The 16,910-nt window shown below is 39.0% G+C and overlaps 1 pseudogene; it reads right to left on the reverse strand.

The window, feature by feature from the left end:
• Window positions 1-9,171: 9,171 nt before the first annotated feature.
• Window positions 9,172-12,618, reverse strand: LOC112722306 (glyceraldehyde-3-phosphate dehydrogenase B, chloroplastic-like; annotated as a pseudogene).
• Between the last annotated feature and the right edge of the window lie 4,292 nt (window positions 12,619-16,910).

A 16,910-nucleotide genomic window follows, 5' to 3' on the forward strand; every position in this document is an offset into this window, starting at 1 on the left:
TAAAAAGAAGAATCATACTTCCAAGGTGGCAAAAGAGTTGGAAACAAACTCAAAGAGGCTTCTGAGTTGAGCAAAGAGGATTTGCAATACTGACCTCTTCACACTCCAACAAGAATAACTCGAGCTACAAAGCTCCAAATGAGGTGATTCTTGTGGCATTGGAAAGTAGGAATCTAGAGCTTTCCAGGCATATATGGAACTACATGGTGGACACTAAATCTGAGGGAGAAAACTTACCCCGAAAGTGCAAAGATGAACATAGTATCAACCTGCAGTAAGGCCAGCTGACCTCTTCACTTTCCAAGGAGGATAACTTGAGCTGTAGAGATTTAAATGATGCGTCACAAATGCATTGGAAATTAGACATCCAGGGCTTTCAAACGATATATAATAATATTATGGGGTGAACATTAAGTTTGGGCCTCAAAAGCTGGTGCTAACTTTGGCCTCCAATGCAGTGTTCAAGCAGGTGAACGCCAGGTTCACTTTAGTGAACATTTTTGGCCTCCAAAACAGCATGACTATGCCTTCTTCAAAGGACCATAACTTGAGCTATAGATGTCCAATTGAAGCGCTTCCAGTTGCGTTGGAAAGTTGACATTCAGAGCTTTCCAACGATATATAGCAATCTATATTTGGCATAAAATTAAAGCACAAGTGATAGGTATCTTTAGGACCCAAAAAATAACCAAGGAAGGCTCAGCAAAAAGGGTAGCGTTCAAAAAGTGAACGCCACGTTCACTAAGTGAATGTTTTCGAAGAAATAAGCACACCAAGGAAGCAACCAAGAGAGCCAGTGTTTGAAGAGTGAACGCCACGTTCACTATGGCAACGCTAGGAGGGCAATTGGCGCACCCAAGGGAGCACACATGACAATTGAATGCTCCACTGGGAGTGTTACCAAGTGAATCCTGACCTATGCCATCAAGTGCCATCTTGGATCCAATTCTTGACAGACCCAAGCCACCAAATACATCCGGATCCACTCTCATTCAAATCAAAAGCAAGCAAAGCCCATTAACATGACTCAAAGGCACAAGAAAAAGCTAGATTAGGAATTTTATTTAATTTGTTTTCAATTTCAATTTCATTTTTCATTTTGTAAAGCCTATATAAAGGCATCAATTTCATTTCATTAAAAAGGCTGGCTCTGCTAGAGAGTAATAGGAGTAGAAGTAGGGTAGAATAGAAAGTTCTCTCTGAAACACTTTAATTTTTCTGCAATTTTTACATTTTAGTGTTGCAATTCAATTTAGCTTATGCAAATTTCAATTTCTGATAATCTTCTTCTGCAAGTTTTCTTTTATGCAATTTTACATGAGTTTGCCGTGAGCTTGATTTACAATTCTAAGCAATTTAAATTCCCTACACCTTAATTCCCTTTTCTGTTGATCTGAATTTACTTTTTATGCAATTTAAATTCCTCTGTAATTGTTCTAAGCTTTGATCTACTGCTTCATTTAATTTCCAGCATCCAGCCCCCTTTACATTTCATGCAATTTACCTTGTCATTTAAGATTCTGTTAATTTACATTCCTTGATCTTTACGTTTCTACTCATTTACTTTCTGCAAATTTAAATTCCCTGCAATTTACATTCTGCTATGAAATTTTCACTCTATTCAATACTGTTAGCTTGACTAAACTAATCACCTCACTAAAGTTGCTTGATCCATCAATCCCTGTCGGATCGACCTCACTCTTGTGAGTTATTACTACTTGATGCGACCCGGTACACTTGCCAGTGAGTTTGTGTGGAAATCTAATTTTTCACCCATAAAGTTTTTGGTGCCATTGCCAGGGATTGATTTAGATCGACAATGATTAAGTGGGTGAGAAGACGTTAGTGATGATAACCTTTTTCACTAATGTTCCAAACCTTAATTGACTTACGTTAACTTCAACGTTAGTGGCACTAATGTGACCACTAACATTGGCTTTTGGTCCTTCGCAAACGTTATTGACATTCACCTTTTCCAATAACGTTGCTTCTTGCTTCTTTTCCCCTCGTTAGTGATCCACGTTAGTGTAACTAACGTGGCCTTTAACATGGGCATGCCCAAGCTTCGAGAGTGTTAGTGACACTTACCTTTGTCACTAACGCTTCAAACGCCCCTTCTTCCCACGTTAGTGTCTCACATTAATTGCATTAACGTGACCACTAACGTGGTGGTGATTGCCATCTCCAACGTTAGTGACAAAGGTGAGTGTCACTAACGTTGGCCCATCATTCTTTCGTCCATGTTAGCTTCCACGTTAATGTAATTAACGTGGCAACTAACGTGGGCAATATTGGCTTAGTCCAACATTAGTGACAAAGGTGAGTGTCACTAACGTTGGTGATTCCTTGTTCCTCCCATGTTAGAGTTGACGTTAATGTAATTAACGTGACTCTTAACGTGGCCAAGTGTGCCCTTTTTGGAATGTTAGTAGTATTCACTTTTACCACTAACATTGGAGCTTCCCATTTTCTCCACGTTAGCTTCCATGTTAATGTAATTAACGTGGCCAATAACGTGGGCTATGATGGCTTTCGAAGGCGTTATTGGTGATCACTTTTTCTATTAACGTTGCAAGCTAGCTCCCATTCCACGTTAGTGGTCACGTTAGTTAGACTAACGTGGCTACTAACGTGGCTCTTCCTTGCTTCGTTTGTCCTGAAATCAAGCAAATAAAGTGCATCAAAGCTTGGTTCTTAATCATGAGATCATGCATCATCCATTTTATCATTCTATTCATGCATAATTCTCATGAAATCATGTAAAGTTCACAATGTTTGCTTGAATCAAGATGTAAGTGAATATTTACCCAAAACTTGCTTATTTACTAAGAAAATGCATGAAACTACCCTAAAATAGTAAAGAAAAGGTCAGTGAAACTGGCCAAAATGCCCTAGCATCACAACACCAAACTTAAAGCTTGCTTGTCCCTAAGCAAGTACTGAATCATAAGAATGATGAATGAAAGAACAAGAGAAACAAGTTCTTATTATAGAAGTAAAGTTCCTGGTTTTTGGGGTTTCATGCATAGCAAGTTAGGTTCATTCCTTTACTGGTTTCCAGGTCCTTATCATGCTTTTGAATACTTGCTTAATTGCATCCTATGAGATCTTTATTCCTTGATATCCTTTTCTTTTCAGGGTTTATTGCATTCTTAGGCTAAGTGCTCTGTGAGAGGGCGACTCTTTAAAATAAGCTTTCAGCCAACACTCTCTCCCCCATACATGCACACTACAGGCATATGGTTTAATATTTTCTTTTACTTGAGGTCTTGGTTTCCAGCATCTCTTTGGATCACTAAATGTTCTGTAGCAAGGTTGCTCTTGATAGTGGATTTTTAGTTGATAATCCCAAGTTAGTTAACTCATGTTACCAAGTGATGAAGCACTCCAGAGAACTTATTCATCCAAGTAGATCCTTTGTACAGGAACACCACAGACACATCCCTCAAGATTTAAACCCTTGGTGCCTAGCCTTATTTCTTGTTATTTTTCTTTCTTTATCAAACTCTTATTGTCTTTTCTCTTTTTCTTATTGGGGTCTTGTTGTTTAGCTAGTCTCATAGAATGTGCTTCAAGCATGTAATTCAATACACATGAGTGCCCTCATACCTTATAGGTGATCCAACTTAGCTAATCTATTACCATACCACGAACCTTGAGGACTTACTTCATAATATGAACCCCACTCTGGTTTTTCATAACATTTTTCTTTTATTTAACCTTAAAGAGCAAGCATACAATTAAGCAAGGTGAAAGTGAAAACAAGTAACTTGGACCAGCACACATAGAACTGATAACTTAAAATTCTAAAGACAGAATTGAAAATGCCTAAGCTACTATGGAAGCATGTTCTATTTCATACATGATTTTTCTTATTTAAACATTGAAAGAAAGAAAAATGAAAAGGAACTCCGCCACCTTTTACTCATGAGGATGTCCATGCTCTCTCTTGTTTGTCCTCTTTGTGTCCACTTGCATGTCCTTGTGTTCGTGTCATTCGGGCTCTTTTCCAATCCTCTAATGCCTTTCTTACTGATTCATGACTCTGTTCTGCTCTTTCTCTTTCTTCTCGTGCTAATTCATCCCTTACTTCTTCATACCTTGTGATTCCAGGATGCAATATAGGCAGTTGTCCAACTAAGTATCCGAGCCTGGCTTGAGTGTTTATATGATATCCAGTCTCACTCATATAAACTCATTATGAAAAAGCCCTGTATTCGTCAAAGATATTTGCCTGTTCTATTGGTTTTTGATGCATCTCATGTATGTGTGCACCTTGATGTGCTTGGATGTTGATTAGCTTTTAGATGGCTTCTTGTTGTTGATCTTGCTTTTGATTCAACTATTGAAAAGATTCATCCCATTGTCTTCCTTGTTCCAGTTGCTGCCCCATAAATTGCTTTTGCCACTTCCCCTGTTGATTCATCCATCTAGAGAATGATTCTTCTTGACGGTCCATCATTTGTAGTTGAAGCTCTTTCTGTGCCCCTTGATAATCCATGTATTGTCTAGATAGGCCATTAATGGCTTCCTTTAATTGGTGCATGTCCAAAGTGGCTGGGGCTTGCTCCTCTGGGTCTTGTCTGTCTACAACTTCATGGGCTGTCCTCTTTCTTAGCCTTCGTGGAGGTAGGGGAGATGCAACAGCATGCATCCGTCGAACAGTAATTGGGATGCCAGCTTTTATCCATTCGGGGTTCTCATCTTCGAACACCACCCCAGCCCTGTCGCATAAGCGGAAAATGGTACTGGGGTAGCCTAACTTTCCTCCAGAATTACTTTTTCAGCGAATTTTCGAATGCCTTTAGCTATGAGTTCTTGAACCTTGATCTCTCCTCCTTTGAGTATACATTGCACCATTGTTGCTCTCTTAAGGTTTACCTCTGAATTGTTTCCGGCAGAGAGGATGGATCTCCTTACAATTTCGAACCACCCCTTTGCTTCAGGAGTGAAATCTCTTCTCTTAATGAATTTGGGCTTCCCATGGGGATCTTCTACCCAATCAGCTCCTCGTATGCAGATATCTTGCACAATCTGGTCATAATTGGGACTACTATCTATTTTGGACTGATAACTCTCTTCTGCAAATGGTATGGTTTGTAGCTTCAATGCCCTCATGATGCTCATGGGACTAAAATCCATGGTCACCCTTCTTACAAAGCTTATATAGGACTCATCTGCCTTATCATACCTGACTGCATTTGCATAAAACTCTCTTAGAAGAGTTGCGTTTACTTTTGTGACCGGATCAGTGAGGAGCTCCCATCTTCTCTTTTCCACCTTCTCTGTAATTTCTGGGCACTCAGTTTTCTTGAATTGAAAGCCTAGCTCATATATGATCTCCTTATCAGCCATCCACCCAAATTGTAATGCATGATGAAAGGTTATAAACTTCTTCTCATCAAAAGGGTGTTGCTCCATAGGCTCCTTCCCTTTTATTCTTTTAGAGCTAGACGAGGCCATGAGTGACTTTTGAATTTGAATTTGTGAAGGTGTTGAAGGTGTGTTCCGAGGGTAAGAAGTATGAAGAATCGAGAATTGGAATGTGAAGGGGTACGAAATAAGAACCACTTATATAGAAAAGTAGTGAGTAAATGACAGGTGTGGATTGATGGTGTAGGCTAATAATTAACGGATGTGGTTTAGCATGGGATGGGCACAAGGATCATCACTTTTATGATAGGGTTGGTTCAGTCTCCAAGGGTATTATTCTTCCAATGTTGCATGGCAACATTTCCCAATGCATTCCCTAAAGACATGTGTATAGTTCCTTTTTGTGAAGTGGCCGAATTCCCCTCTTCATTTGTCCCATCCTTTCTCTTCAATCCTTCCTTCATTTCCTATACAAGACAAGGGAATAAAATTAATGAATTTGAAAGTTGGCGGCAAAATTAGAAAGTGGAATAACTACATTTTAAAATTTTGTTTTTAACTAAGTGTTATTCATGAATGCAAACCAACTGACTATTTAATTGTCCATGTATGCAACATTGGTGACACCAAACTTAGTTTGTGGCCATGTGGTGTAAAAAAGATTTTTGTTTAAGGCTCTCAGAGTAACATAATATGAATTGCATTTATGTTCTCTTAGTGTGCCTTGAACACCAAACTTGTTGTTCACTATATGTTGCATACAAGGATTCATTTAAGTGTTTGTCAAAGTTGATTTGGAATTCAGGAACCTTGCTTTATTAACTACTTTAAATAACCTAAGGAAAACTGAAAGGATATAAAGCATATAAAACATGGGTTGCCTCCCATGAAGCGCTTCTTTAGCGTCATTAGCTTGACGTTTTTTCCTTTTTCAGGGTGGTTGGTAATGCTTCAAGTCTTCCCCTCTCGCAGTGAATCTATCTCCGTTGGTTTCATTAAGAATCTCCACATGTTCCAAGGATAGAATTCTGCCGATGGTATAGACTTTAGGTAGCTGAGATGGAATGGTGGGTAGATGAGGTGGAATAACTGAGAAATGGGCAGATATTACTTTATTCCCCGGAGAAAAGTCTTCTGTAGGGATGTTCTTGTTCCTCCATCCCCTTGGTGCCTTCTTCCTTGTTTCTTTTAATGCTCTCCTGCTCCTTGTGGCTTCTTTTCCCAGGGAGATTTTGTTGCTGGTCTCATATGACTCTGGTGGTTTTAGCTCCTCTTGGGTTTCCTTTAGCTGTGGTGGCTTCTGATTGTAGTGCTTGTCAACCAAAGGGATTCCCAGGGTTATTGTTTGTGCTTCAGTGCTTGTCTCTTCCATCAGTGCCTTATTGCGATCCTCCTTTGATTCCTTGTTTTCTTGATCTGCTTCTTGTGAGGGTTTGAAGACTTTGAAGGTAAGTTGTTCATCATGTATCCTCAATATTAGCTTTCCTCGCTCCACATCTATAAGTGGTCTGGCTGTAGCTAGGAATGATCTTCCCAATATAATTGGATGGAGGTAACTCTCTTCCATTTCCAATATGACAAAGTCTGTGGGAAGGAAGTAGTTCCCAACCTTTACCAACACATTTTCAACCACTCCTACTGCTTGTTTTTTAGTTTTGTCAGCCAGCCTGATGACTACATCTGTGGGTATTAGCTCATTGATCTGTAGCTTCTTTATGAGGGATAGAGGCATTAATTTAATGCTTGCTCCTAGATCACAGAGTCCCTTATCAATCACTATTTCTCCTATGGCACAGGGGATGTGAAAACTCCCTGGATCTTTCCTTTTTGTAGGCAACTCTGGTTGAATAAGAGCACTGCACTCCTTATTCATCACTATTGTTTACCCTCCTTTGAGTGAGCTTTTCCTGGTCAGCAGCTCCTTCATACACTTAATGTATGAGGGCATTTGTTGGAGAGCCTTGATGAATGGTATATTTACATGGAGAGATGCAAACATGTCGAGGAACTTTGAGTATATTCTCTTTTCTACACCACCCTTGAGTCTTTGGGGAAAAGGTGCATAGAGGTTCAGAATCTCCTTCTGTGTAGTTTTGGTTTCTTGGTTACTCTCTTCTTGTTTATCTGCTGAAGTATCTCCAGAGTGTTCTAAGAGTTTGTTCAGCTCTTCCTCAGTCCCCTTATCACTTATAGTGACCATTGATAAACCACTATTTCATGGTTTATATTGTGTTTAATTATGTGGTTTTATCATGATCTTTACCCACTTATTCATTAAATAAGCATGCATTTATATTTCCTTCCTAAAGATGTTTTATGGTTGAAAACTTGCTTCCTAGAGACTTTTAATTATGTATTTTATTTCTCCCTTATTCCATTCGATGCCGTGATCTGTGTGTTAAGTGTTTCAAGCTTTATAGGGCATGAATGAGTTGGAGATTGGAGGGGAAGCCTGCAAAAATGGAAGGAACACAAGAAATTGAGGAGATGACCAGCGAGAATCGATGCGGCCACATGGATGACGCGACCGCGCGGCATGGAATAGCACGAGTGACGCGGCCGCATGGACGACGCGTTCGCGTGGCAAATCAGAAATGCGAATGACGCGTCCGCATGAGCGACGCGATCGCGTGACGTGCGCGATCTGCATAATTTGCAGATTCGCTGCACTACAAGAAAAACACCCATTCAGGTACACTTGAAAAGTGTAGCCAAAAGTGAAAAAAAATGATGCCTTAGGCTACGGCTACGCTTTTTGGGCTACGGCTACGCTTTTTGGGGTGATTCCTATTCGGCCGTTGCCTATTCTCAAAGGCTACGCTTTTCTGCACCAAGGACTACGCTTTTGGCGTTTGAGAATAGGCTACGCTTTTCAAGTGATGCTGTCCAGGACCAAAGGCTACGCTTTTCAGCTTCCATTTTTACCAGAATAGGCTACGCTTTTCAACGCTACTGCATCACTTGTAAAACGTAGCCGCATTGTATATTATAGCTACTCTATATAAGTGTAGCCCTAGGTCCTTTTTTTTTTAATTTTCTGTATAACCATAGCTACTCTATATAAGTGTAGCCTTAGATCCCTCATTGTTTTTTTTTTTAATTTTCTATATGTATATAATATTCTAATAATTTTTATACAACATAATATTTAATAATATTATTACATATATAATTTTACATTTTTAATTAAATGAGTTAAATATTATAAAATAAAATTAAACACATAATTATACTAAATAATTTTTTTAAATAATAAAAATCATCCTTACACAATTCAAAGACATAATCTTAAAAAGAGATAATTTAAGTCACATGAAACTTGTATCACATATCAATTAAAATGCAAAGTTTGCACTCTATATCCGAAAAGAACTTAACAAACAAAAAATCATTAATCTTCTAATCTCGGCATAATGACTAAAAAATATTCTGAAGCACCTTCAAATTCTTCTCAAACACATCTTTTTCATACTGATCTTCATCACCATCAAGAAAACTCTTGGCCTTAACAATTGTATCAGTGTTCATTCCCTTGTTCATTCCCAGCAAGAACTAATTTCCAAGCAGTTACTGCCCTGCTTACAGCTGCAGATTATCATAATTCAAAAAGAGAAGCATGTAAGGATTTTGCATACTGATTCACCACCATACGCAATCAATACAAGATTATGTTGAAGGAAATGACCAGGCTACTTACAAATATTCTTTTGACCATTCTCGCAACACATGAAGAAAACAAAATCATAGAACCAAATGAATTCTGAAAAGTCTGCCTGGCAAGAACAAATAGCATACACATTTAAATTTTAGAAGACATGCCCCAGACATGATCCTCACCTATTGTCGTCTGAACACTTTGTTCTTGTTCTCCCTCATAAATTAAATTAACACAAATTCAAAATATATGGTCTGGTGGCAGCGATAATAACCAAAGCTGCTATTCTATTCAAAGACTTTGCATTCTTCATCAGCTGGGTTTGTCTCATAAAACTCTTCCAATGGGTCTCCACCTCCCTTTGCAGCAGCTACTCCGGGCCACTTGTTTGCCACCAAATGTGCCAAATCCACAACCCTTTGGCTGCAATCACCCCGTATTTTAACTATCAATAATCTGATCCTTTGTAACAATATTCACCCTCTGTTCTAAAATATATATCACTGATAATTCAATGTACTAAATTTCTATAGTTGCCGATTTTAATTATATATGATAATTTCTATAGAACATGCTAATTCAATGTACTACTACATGTGCATGTTCTATCTCAAGGATTCATTAAGTGAGAAAGCCAAAACAAAAGTAGCTGCTATATGTGGAGAGTGGCCTAACCTGTAACCCCATTCATTGTCATACCAAGCAACAACCTTAACCATATCATCTCCCATGACCATAGTGAGTGAAGAGTCAATAGTAGAAGAAACATCGGTGCAGCGGAAGTCCACGGACACAAGAGGAACATCACACACGTCCAATACACCCTTCAACGGCCCCTCAGCTGCCTTTCTGAAAGCTGCATTGACTTCTTCAGCCGTAACACCCTTCTTCTCAACATTGATAACAAGGTCAACTACTGAGACATTAGGGGTAGGCACTCGCAGCGCAATTCCATTGAGCTTTCCCTTCAGTTTTGGCAGCACTAAGGACACAGCCTTGGCTGCTCCGGTGCTTGTAGGAACAATGTTCAATGCTGCAGCTCTTGCTCTTCTTAAATCCCTGTGTGAAGCATCCAAAAGCCTCTGCACAAGCACAATACATTTGAACAAATTGGTAAAACAGCACCAAAGAGTAAACACTAGACTAGTTAAAGAGATAAACAAGAACAAAATTGTAGCTGATTTTGTACCTGGTCTCCTGTGTAGGAGTGTGTAGTTGTCATTGTTCCTTTCACAATGCCTGGAAAATATAGAGCAAATCAAAGTAACTCTCTAAGCTCTCAAACATTAAGTAACATCATCATGTGTCCGACGTTTCGGCTTACCAAATTCTTCATCCAAGATCTTCACAAACGGAGCAAGACAGTTTGTGGTGCAAGAAGCATTACTAAATTGAAGAAAAAAAAAGAAAGAATTCAAAATCAACCACTTATATACTAATGATAATTAATCATTTATTTTTACTTAGTAAAGAAGAGTGTTAATGTTTCAAGGACCTTATAATGTTGGCAACTTCATGGCCTTAGTCTTGTTCGTTGACTCCGAGGACGTAGGTTGGAATATCAGCACCCTTAGCAGGAGCAGTTGATGACTTTCTTGGCACCGGCTTGGATGTGTTTTCCAGCACCAGGCCCATCCACAAACACTCCAGTTCCCTGAATATCATCCAATCAAATCGAATCAAATCAAATCAAATCAAATCAAAGGAAGCACAGAATCCAAAAGGTCAAGACTTACCTCAATAACAATGTCAACTCCAAGCTCAGCCCAAGGAAGTTTAAGAGGATCCCTGTTTGAGACAACCTTAATGGGCTTACCATCCACGAAAATGGTTTGGTCATCCACTATTTTCACATCTGCTTTGAAAGTTCCCAGCATAGAATCATATTTAAGCAAGTGTGAGGCCTGCTTATGCAAATTAAATCACCATATGTTACTTACGTACGTGCTAATTACTGTCATTCATTTCATCTGAAATAATGCGAATACTTACATTCTTGACACCACCGCTGTCATTCACAACAACCACATCAAGGGGTGAGTCCTTGCGACCGTGCCAGCAGCGCAAGAAGTTTCTACCGATGCGTCCAAAGCCATTGATAGCTACCTTCAACTTGGCCACTGTCTCTCCCCTCACAGGCCTTTATCCCGTCGTCTACTTTCAACTCACAATATTTAAAAAAAAAATGGAAAGAAAAAAAAATTGCTTAAATAAAAAGCTCAAATGGTTGATTAAGAAATGAACCTTGGGAGTGAGTTGAGAAGCCACAACATCAAAGAAGGAAGAATCTCTAGCATTAATGGCATGGGTAACACATGAACTTGATTTCAGCCCCGAGAACTCCATCACCTCAAGCCTCTGCTCATAATGAATCAAAGTGATGAATAAGAATAATAATTAAGATCGAACTACTTAATTATGCCTGCTCATTAAATTAAATAAATAAGATACAATACCACAGTATCTGTTTGATTGATCACTTACTTTTTCTCTTCTCAACTTGTTGGTTTTTTATTATTCTCATTAAAGCTGAATGCAAAATTCACAAAATCATGCCAATCAGCTTAATTTCAAGTGCAAAAGGGGAAAACGGCATTGCTTCAAACAGTAAAATGAGAATTATCAACCTAAATTGTAAATTAAAAATGAATTGAGACATATATCAATTTTGCGCCAATATCACCAATGCAATTGATGGACCAAACATGAATCCCCTGGCTTAATCTATTTTTGGCGAATCAGAACCCAAAAAAGAACCTATAACCCTAAAACCCCCAAATTTGAATTTCTTTTCAAATAAATTTCTAGTCACTTCTAGAGTTAGCTATTTATGATTTTGGTCTATGTCAAATTTTTTTTATGGATTTGATCTAATTTCCTAAATACAAGTGAAATCAGTCCCTCTCATCATCTTAAATATAAATCAACTTCATACTTATGAGTTATGATTTGAAATATAAGTACTTATCTGTATGTGAAACTATAATAGTGACTAATTTTACTTAATTTTGATAAGTTTTATACCAAAACGATCTGAAATAGGATGATGTAAATACCATGATAAATCCCGTCTCTTCAGGGTCTAGTTCTTCCATGATCAAAGCTGCATATTCTTCAGCCTGCTGCTGTATGATAAATCACTCACTCACACACACACACACAAACAATTTCACAAATAAAAACCCTAAATCAGAACCCCAAACCTCTCAAATTTCATAGAACCAACTGAAAATTGATACATACCACCGTTCTGAAGCTAAAACCCCACAATTCCTAGTGGCCCAAATAAAAACCCCTAAATCGAAACCCTAAACCTCTCAAATTTCACAGAACCAACTGAAAATTGATACATACCACTAGCCATTGTTGTTCATCATCATCAGCACAGCCACACACACCTTCTTCATTGAAAGAACAGGGCCGAAGGAAACTCACCTGGGATCGACGGTGAAGAAAGCTGACCAACTGAATTAATGGCCGAAATAAGAAGATGAAGACGACCGCCACCCGAGGGACAAGATGCTGGTTCCGTCTTCTTCTGCCACCGGCGAAGTGAGCGCAGGGAAGGCGGCGACTGAGTGCGACATGGTGACGACACAAACCGCAACGACGAGCTTGAGTCTGAGATAGTGAGTGCGCGCGCGAGACCGAGAGAGAAGTGAGCTAGAGACCGGAGACGAGAGGTGAGAGCGACGAGAGAACAGAGAAGAGAGTGACGAGAGAGAACAGAGAAGAGAGCCGAAGGGGGATATGACACCGTTTCTGATTTGGTGAAAAGGTGAAAAAAATTTTCCCTTTACAGTCAACGGCGACGGTGAGAAGGGGAAGGTGATGAGTGTTGAAAGGTGAGAATGGCGAAGGTGAGGGTTGTTGTGCGCGAAAGGTTAGCGAAGGTGAGGGTCTCACTTTTCGAATTGAAGGTGTGACTTGTGAGGTTTAGTTGTTGCGGGAGAAAGGATTCGTGTGTGCTTTTGGAGGGGATTAAAAGTGGAATAAAAAATTTAGCAAGTGTTGTTAGGATTTGGCCATGCATACATTAGGCATCATTTTTGAAGAGTACCCAAAACTTAACAAATAGGTTACTCTCTAAAAGCGTTTCCTTAGATACGAAAAATGAATCTATAGATATTAACATACGGCTACGCTTTATAAGTGATTTCTATAATACCTAAGACTACACTTTTTAAATGATGCTGCAATTGTGTATCCTTTTCTCTTATAAAAAGGCAACACGGAGAAAAGCGTAGCCTATTCATAGAATAGGCTACGCTTTTCAAATGTAACTTAAAAAAAGTGTGGCTGAATGGGTATTTTTCTTGTAGTGCTGGGGATGATTTCGGGCCCTATCTTGACCCAGTTTTTGGCCCGGAACAGCAGACTAGAGCCAGAAAACATGCAGAAACCGAAGGGAACATTCATTCTACACAGTTTTAGTTTTAGATCTAGTTTTACTCCTCCTCTAGGTTTTCTCTATACACATTCATAGTTTTTAGGATTATTATTTTACATTCATAGTTTGGGATATTGAGAAGAGTTATCACCTTGTCAAGACTTTGTCATTCTAGTTCATTTTCTTTACTTGGTCTTACTCTTCCATGTTCTTTGCTTTGTTTAATTTTACCTTTGGAATACTCTTAGGGATATTTAATACAAGGATCACTTTTATTTTTAATTGACTATTTTAATTTTATTTACAATGTCTTTCCTTAATTTCTTTTTATATGCTATGAATTTTACCTTTACAATGAGTGAGTAGTTCCCTAACTTGATGGGAAATTGATTGAAAGGAACCTTTGAGTTGGAAGGCTTAAAAGAAAAATTGTAATTGGGTTTATGGTTGGATTGCCTCCTAATCACTAACACCAATCTCTTTTAATCAAGTGGATTGCAACTTGTGAACGGATGTAGCATTCCAACTTGTTTGACTTTCCTTTACCTAGTAAAGGATAACTAAACAGGATAACCTTTAATTGTCAATTAATTCTGAGAGCATTCCAACAATAATAGGGATTCCAACTAATCAATTCCCAGTCAAGGCTTTTATTTACATTATTCAAATTCATCAATTTAATTTCCTGTTTGCCCAATTCAAACCTTTTAGAAAACCACTGATTAATAAATTAACACACTTTTCTGTAACTCGTTGGGACACGACCTGGGATTCATACTCCCAGTATTTTAAATTCAATTTTTTGTGACACCTTTCTAAATTGATAGGCGGATTTCTACCGAGTTAAGAACTATACTAGCAACGTATATATTTCAACAATTTTTAATTCGCCAATTTCTGCCCGCATCAATTTTTGGCGCCGTTGCCGGGGAGTTGCAATAGAGTGCTAAAGTTATTAATTAGAATTTATTTATTTGCATTTTATTTTATTTTGCTACTATGAGCTGCATGTTTCTTTCGTCAAATGACGCGTTCACTTCCTGATCCGCGCTTGCTAATATTCGATCCTGAAATTGAAAGGACTATTTCACGAATAAGGCGAGCTCGGCGTCGGTTAGTCTGTTCTGAAGGCGGATCTGAAAGTGAACTTGAGGAAGAAACTAGCTCCCGTTCTACTGATTCAGTTGATTCACGTGCAGAAGACATGGCAGAACCTATGAGAGTTACCATCCAGGAGGAAGGAGCCCCTAATTTTACAATGCAACCGTTTCAAGCGTGTCACACAGCAGTGGCCACAGATTTTGAAATAAAGACCGCACTGCTCAATTTGATGCCCAAGTTTCATGGCTTACCTACTCAAGAGCCCATCAAGCACCTGATAGATTTCCAGGCAGCCTGTTCTACTGTCAGGCATGATGGTACAGATGAAACTTCAATTCTGCTGAAAGCTTTCCCGTTTTCTCTTGAGGGAAAATCAAGAGAGTGGTACTACACTCAACCCCTAGCAAATGTATCCAACTGGGATACGCTTATAAAAGAGTTTTTGGAGAAATTCTTTCCATCTGAAGTTACTGATAAATGGAGGAAAGACATTTCCACTATTGTTCAAGATGACAACGAGACTCTCTTTGAATACTGGGAGCGCTTCAATAATCTTCTGGAAGCATGCCCCTACCACATGATTGACAAGATAGTGTTACTCAGCTATATCACACAGGGTATGAGGCCCCAAGATAAGACCACATTGGAAAGTGCTAGCAATGGGTCTATGAAGAAGTACAAGACCACTAATGAGGCATGGCAATTGATCAGCGACTTAGCTGAATCTACTAGAAACCACAGACAGAAGCAAGGCCGTTCAAAAGCCATTGCAGAAGTATCCTCTAGCAGAGAGACTGTTGCTCTAACTCAGAGTATCTGTGAAATGACCAACTTGCTGAAGCAGATGCAATTGAATCAACAACAAGTTTAGCAAACTCAACCTCCTTCACCACAGCAAAACCAACAGTTAGTCCCACAGAGAGTTTACGGAATTTGTACTGATTATAGCCATTATACTGATGAATGCCCGCAACTCCAACAGGAAGACAACATGGTGGCATCCACTCATAACTTCTATGACTGCCCCAACCAAGGGTACAATCAAGGTGGAAATAATAACCATGGATGGCAAGACAATTCCAACCAGAATTGGAGGGACAACAATAGTAGAGAAGGCAGAGATAATCAAGGAAATCAGAGGTGGAATAATAACAACAACAGACAGCAGAACCAACCTTACAGAGCACCTCACCTGAGGCAGTCCCAAGGACCACAGAATACCCAACAGCAGACCTTTCAATTTACTCACCCTTCTTCATCTCCTAATGAAGAGTTACTAAAATTTTTTGAGCGAAGTCAACAGACCATGGAAAATAACATTATTGCCAGTCTGAATGGTCTGACCGCCACTTTACAAGCTCTCATTTCACAGATTGAATCAATGCAAAGTTCCAGTAACCAACCTTCAAGCTCCACTGGAATCCCCTCTCAACCATTACCCAATCCAAAGGGAGGCATTAATGCCATCACCCTGAGGTCCGGAACCACACTGCAGGAGAGGAATCGGGAGGAGCCAAGCTCACCAGAACATGCCTCAACTGAAGAGGTAGTAGAAATAGAAGATGTCGAAGAGGAAGAGGAAATACAGGACATAGCTGAAAAAGAAGAAGTCCAACCATAGGAGGAAGCACCAAGAGGCGTAGACACTGCAGAAAACAACACTCCTATTCCATTTCCACAACTTGCAAGGAAGCCCAGGAAGCAGCTAGAACCTGATCCCAAAATGGTAGAAATATTCAAAAAGGTTGAGGTAACCGTTCCTGTTTTTGATGTTATTCAACAAGTACCTAAATATGCAAAGTTTCTAAAAGATTTATGTATACATAAAGACAAAATTAATGAATTAGAAACTATTCCTTTAGGTAGTTCCATATCTGCTTTAATGGGAGGATTACCTGAGAAGTGTAGTGACCCAGGTACTTGTATAGTTAGTTGTACTATTGGTGGAGTAGTAATTTATGATTGCATGTGTGATTTAGGAGCATGTGTCAGTATAATGCCTTTGTCTATATATGATATTTTGAGGCTCTCTCCCTTAAAAAGGTCGGCAGCTCGTTTTGTGTTAGCAGATAAAAGCATTATTACAGTGGCTGGAGTTGCTGAAGATGTTTTAGTGAACATTAAGGGGCTTACATTTCCCACTGATTTTTATATCTTGGAGATGCCCCATAATGATTCAGATAAGCCATCATCAATCCTACTCGGAAGACCATTCCTGAAGACATCAAAATTCAAATTGGATGCTTTTTCAAGAACATACTCTTTTGAAATAGATGGCCGCATAGTAATTTTTAATCTAAATGGAGTCATAAACAACCCTCCAGAAGATCATTCTATCTTCCAGTGTAATGTCATAGATGAAACTGTAGCTGAAGTTCACAAGGGAGAGTT

Source organism: Arachis hypogaea, chromosome 11 (genome assembly GCF_003086295.3).
Source record: "Arachis hypogaea cultivar Tifrunner chromosome 11, arahy.Tifrunner.gnm2.J5K5, whole genome shotgun sequence".
NCBI classification, from domain to species: domain Eukaryota; kingdom Viridiplantae; phylum Streptophyta; class Magnoliopsida; order Fabales; family Fabaceae; genus Arachis; species Arachis hypogaea.